Genomic DNA, 6000 nt, shown 5'->3' with positions numbered 1-6000 from the left:
AGAAGATAGCCAAACAGAAAAACAAAGATCAAAGTTGACAAAGGTAAAGGAAAGTGTTTCCACTGCCAGCAGGAAAGTGTTTCCACTGTCAGAGTATAGCAATCTAAAAGAATGCAATGCCATGATGAAAATCAACTCAAGTTCAAAATATATTTGGCACATAAGATTAGGTCATGTTGCAGAAGATAGGATTACAAAATTGGAGAAAATGGGGATTTTATCCTCATTGGGCTCTGAGCCTACTCCAACTTGTGAATCTTGCCTTCAGGGCAAAATGACTAGATCACCCTTTATTGGACAAGGACTAAGAGCTGAAAATATTTTGAAACTAATATATAGTGATGTATGTGATCCATTTAAGGAAATGGTTAAAGGCGATTTTCATTACTTTATTACCTTTACTGATGATAAATCAAGGTTTGGGTATTTGTATTTGATGAAATACAAACATGAATCCTTTGAAAAGTTCAAAGAATTTAAATCTGAAGTAGAAAATCAAACAGGAAAGAGTATTAAAGCTCTTCGATCAGATCATAGAGGTGAATATTTGAGTACTGAATTTGATGAATACTTGAGAGAGCATGGCATTGTTTCCCAGCTGACTACTCCAAGAACGCCACAGCTGAATGGTGTATCTGAAAGGAGAAATCATACCCTATTAGATATGGTACGTAGTATGATGAGCTATACTGATATGCCAATCTCCTTTTGGGGATTTGCATTAGAATCAGCTTTGTATACTCTGAATAGGATTCCATCAAAATCGTTTTCTTCCACACCTTATGAGATATGGCATGGAAGAAAATCAAGTCTTAAGCATGTTAAGATTTGGGATTGTCCAGCTTATAGCAAAAAGCTTAACACTGATAAATTCGAAACCAGATCAGAAAAGGGTCGATTTGTTGGATATCCAAAAGATAGTTTTGGATATTATTTTTATTTGCCTATATCACAAAAGGTTGTGGTGAGTAGAGATGCCACATTTCTTGAACAACAGTTTGTTCAAGAAGAAGGCAAAGGAAGACAAATAGAGTTGGAATTGGAGAATTCTGACCAACCAACAGATCAGATGGATATAGATCCATGTAGTCAACCTACACCCATTGATGAAACATCTACAGTTGTTCCTCGTAGAACAACCAGGGTATCTCACCCACCAGTGAGATATGGTTTCCTTCATGAAGAAGAACAAGTGTTGTCTACACATAAAGAAGTAGATCATGGAGATGATCCACTTACCTATGAAGAAGCTATATCAGATATAGACTCTTCAAAATGGATTGATGCTATGAAATCTGAAATTGATTCCATGTACAAGAATCAAGTTTGGGATCTTGTTGACCCACCTGAAGGTATTGTACCTATAGGGAACAAATGGGTTTTCAAGAAGAAAATTGGTTTTGATGGAAAGGTAGAGACCTATAAGGCAAGGCTAGTAGCAAAAGGGTTTCGCCAAAGGCAAGGAATCGACTATGAGGAGACTTTCTCGCCTGTTTCCATGCTTAAATTAATTAGGATTCTATTAGTAATAGCTGCATACTATGATTATGAGATTTGGCAGATGGATATCAAAACAGCTTTTCTCAATGGATACATTGAAGAAAACATTTTCATGGAACAACTTAGGGGTTTTGAATCCCAAGATGGTTCCAAGGTATACAAGCTAAAGCGATCCATTTATGGGTTGAAGCAAGCTTCGAGGAGTTGGAACATTCGTTTTGATGAAGCCATTAAATCCTTTGGTTTTATCAAAAATGAGGATGAGCCATGTGTCTATAAGAAGGTTAGTGACAGTGCTATCACTTTCCTTGTCTTATATGTAGATGACATACTATTGATGGGTAATGACACAGGTATGTTGACAACTGTAAAGGTATGGTTGTCAAATACATTCTCCATGAAAGACTTAAGGGAGGCAAACTATATTCTTGGGATTCGCATCTATAGAGATAGAGCGAAAAGAATAATTGGTTTATCCCAAAGTTTATACTTGGAAAATGTGTTAAAGAGGTTTAACATGCTTGATTCCAAGAGAGGATTGTTACCAGTGAGACATGGTATTCATCTTTCTAAAGAGATGTCTCCAAAGACACCTGAAGAAAGAGATAAAATGGCCAGGATTCCATATGCTTTGGCTATTGGAAGTTTAATGTATGCAATGTTGTGTACTATGCCGGATATCGCATATGCTGTTAGTTTGACTAGCAGGTATTAATCCAATCCAGGTTTGGAATACTGGATAGCTGTCAAGAATATCCTTAAGTACTTGAGAAGAACTAAGGATTTATTCTTGATATAATGGAGGTGGAAACTTGCAATTGGATGGTTATACTGATTCTGATTTCCAATCAAATATCGATGATAGAAAGTCTATCTCTGGATTTGTGTTCATTTGTAATCGAGGTACAGTCATTTGGAAGAGTTCCAAACAGAGCACGATTACAGATTCCACTACAGAGGCCGAGTATATTGCTGCAAAAGAAGCTGTTTGGATATAAGAAACCCCAGTCTCACTAGAAATCCAAACACATAGAAAGGCGCTATCACGTTACCAGAGAAATAGTTGGGCAAGGCGATGTAGCCATGCAGAAAATAGCATCAGCTGAAAATCCAGCTGATCCATTCACTAAGCCTATGTCACAGACTCAGCTAGACCGACATCTTGAGAAAATGGGTCTAAGATATTGTAATGAATGGCTCTAGTGCTAGTGGGAGATTGTTAGTAGTATGCCCTAGAGCATATCATTTAGTATGTATCTTGTACATCTTTTATTAATAAAAGACATTTCCACTTTTCCATTTACATAAGATATTTATGTGTAATAGAAAAGGTCCATTGATATTTTGTTAGAAATTCTATTCTTAAGTTGTTAAGAATATGAGTGACAGTATTTCTAGCACAAAGTATCATAAATAGGTTCACAATCGAGGATACTTCATAATAAGGACATAACTTATCTAGAAAGATTGTATTCATGTTTGTTCCTAAGTTATTTATATGAGATATAAATAAGATGGAATGGTGAGTCTCATGCCATATGACAAACATGATAGGCACTTATAAATGATAAGTAGGCCGAACCAGTGACACTTATGACAAGCACATGGAGTTTACTCTTGTCAATGTTTTGTCATAAATCATATCAGTGTATATAATCTTTAGACCTGAGATAGCACAGTTATCTTGTATATAGGTAGTTTGAGTTTGATACTGTTTTCATACTTGTACTGTGTATGGGTATATGGGCATGTGTTGGCTCCTACTAGTTATATATGGAGGTAGGTGTTGATCAAGATGGAATCTGTTCCTCTAAGTAAATAGAGATAAAATCCTATGTTCATTTAATTCTTCTTGATGTTTCAAGTTCCTGGCCAGGACAGATAGATTTAATCAGAAAAGAGTTTCTGATGAGAAAATCTTTTTAATCAAGAACTGGAATTAAAAGAGAACATAATATTCATAGCAAATGGAGTTTGACATAAACCATGACTCTAGCTTGAGTTGGGATTTTGTAACAGAGAGATTCTAGTGTATGGTAACATATGATTATAGGTTCATTCAAGGTAAACCTTATTACTGATTGGGTGGCCATGGCATGCTATGCTAGGTGCTAACCATGGTCTATGAGGTGCATAAAATGATTTAGAGAAATCATTTATGGTAAGAAAGAGTTCTGATGATATTAAGAGTTGATATCATATCTCATTGCCAATTAGTGATGAGCCTAATAAGTCACATACATACACAAGTAATCACCTAATAAATATGATTTAATTAATTAATTAAACAGTTTAATTGATTAATTAAATAGATTTGGTTTGTAATTAGATTGCAAAGTCCCTAGCATAACTTGAAACCAAATCTAGGTTATTGGATGTACAGTATAAGTTAAATTTATATTTAAAGTATTTAAATATGAATTTAATTAATGAGAAGTTAATTAATAAAGATTAATTAATTGATTTATATTTGATATAAATTGATTAGAAAAAGAGAAATAATTATTTTGGGTTGAGAACTCAAAATTAAGACACAGGGGCATTTTGGTCATTCACAGGGTGACATGTGGCACCATGAGATGGTGACACATGGCATTACACATAAGCTTGCCAAATATTTTTTAATCATGTAAGATGATTAAAATTAAGATTAAATATAGGTTTGATACTTGACACAATGTGATTGGGTCAATTAAACTTAGAGCCAATCAGAAGGTGACATGTGGCAAGAGTTTAAGTGGTGACCTAGCTATAAAAGTGTTGTTATGAAAAATTAAAACATATAAGCTGCTGCTCCCAAAGGTGCCGCCACCCCTTGGCTGCCTCTCCCTTCTTTTCTTCTTCATCTCTCATTCATTCCAAGAGATTAGCAAACAATCTCTTGAATTAAAAATACTAGAAATTGTTTCTAGTGTCCTATTTACATCTGTAATCTCTTAAAAGGCAGAACTTGATTTTCTAAATAATAGAAAAAACTTTAGAAGCTATTCAAGGGCTACTATAGGTGTTCTTGGTGTGGACAAGCTAGAGGGACAATATCTGGTGTCCTGAAGACGAATCTCAAAGGCACAAATACACTGCAGTGCATCAAGAGGTTAGTGTATTTGTTCTTGATTTAATCTAGAGTTCTAAAATTAATCTGATTAATTTTAAAATCTTAAATGGCAAATACAGATCCAAAAATATATTAAAAGAGTTTTAATATGTTGTTTATCATTGAAATCAAATAGATAAAAAATAAATCTTGCATGATGCATGTGACCCTAGGTGAAAATTTTTGAATTCAATTGTATAAACTTGTGTTTTTCACGCTTTTATTCCTTCAATTTATTGGTAATAAAGAAAAATTATTTCCTAATATAGAAAACACAAAAATGATATTCAAAGAATTGGAAATTAATAAAAAAATATATAAATTCAGATTTAGTATTCGCATAGTAAAATTTCTATAAAACACAAAAATGATGTTTAAAGAATTATAAATTAATAAAAAAAATACAAACTCAGATTTAGTCTTTGCATAGTAAAATTTCTATTGTTTTTTTCAAAATACATGGATCAACTAATTAGTTGCACTAAAATAGAGAGACTAAATAGTAGTATTTTTCAAAATATGTAGAACAACTAATTAGTTTTTTTAAAATAGAAAGACTAAATAGTAGTTTGAACAGCATGACAATGAAAAATTTGACAGAGTGACTAAATATTTTAACGAAAGTAAAATACAGTGACTAAATAATATACTTTTTAAAATATAAGAATTAAATAGTTAGTTCCGATTAAAATACAAAACCTAAATAGTAATTTTCCCTTATAATTTCTACATATTGATGTAAAATTGATTTCAAACACATCTACAATGAAAACAATCTATTTTATGCACTATCATTTTTTATAGGAATGAAAATCTCTCTCTCTATATATATAAACAATAGTAACACAGAATTCTATTGGAAATTAAACCTCAAAGATCCTTATTAGCCATTAGGGTTTTATGACATTATGAGTCACCGAAAAATAAGGGAAAATAGATCAGTTCAAATTTTTAACTTAAAAAAATCTTTGTTATCAATTATAAAAATATCTACAATACGCATATAATAAACCCTCACAATAACTTTTTTTTTTTTAAAAAAACTATTCAAAAATAAAGAGGTCATTAATAACATATATATATATATATATATATATATATATATATATATATATATATATATATATATATATATATATATATATATATATATAGTTCAAAAATTCATACTAACGTAAGCTAATTTTAACCAACAATACCTACATGCAATCACTTAATCTTAATAATTATAACACTAATATCTCTCCAACAATCAAATCTTACAATTATTAAAATTCCCCTTCTCTCAAACTAATAATAATAATAATAATAATAATAATAATAATAATAATAATAATTACATTTATATAACTAAATTAAATTTTAGCTCAGTTGCATTTACATTCCACTAACAAATTAATATCAAA

This window comes from Hevea brasiliensis, chromosome 1 (genome assembly GCF_030052815.1).
Source record: "Hevea brasiliensis isolate MT/VB/25A 57/8 chromosome 1, ASM3005281v1, whole genome shotgun sequence".
Lineage (NCBI taxonomy): Eukaryota > Viridiplantae > Streptophyta > Magnoliopsida > Malpighiales > Euphorbiaceae > Hevea > Hevea brasiliensis.
This window is presented reverse-complemented; position numbering follows the sequence as displayed.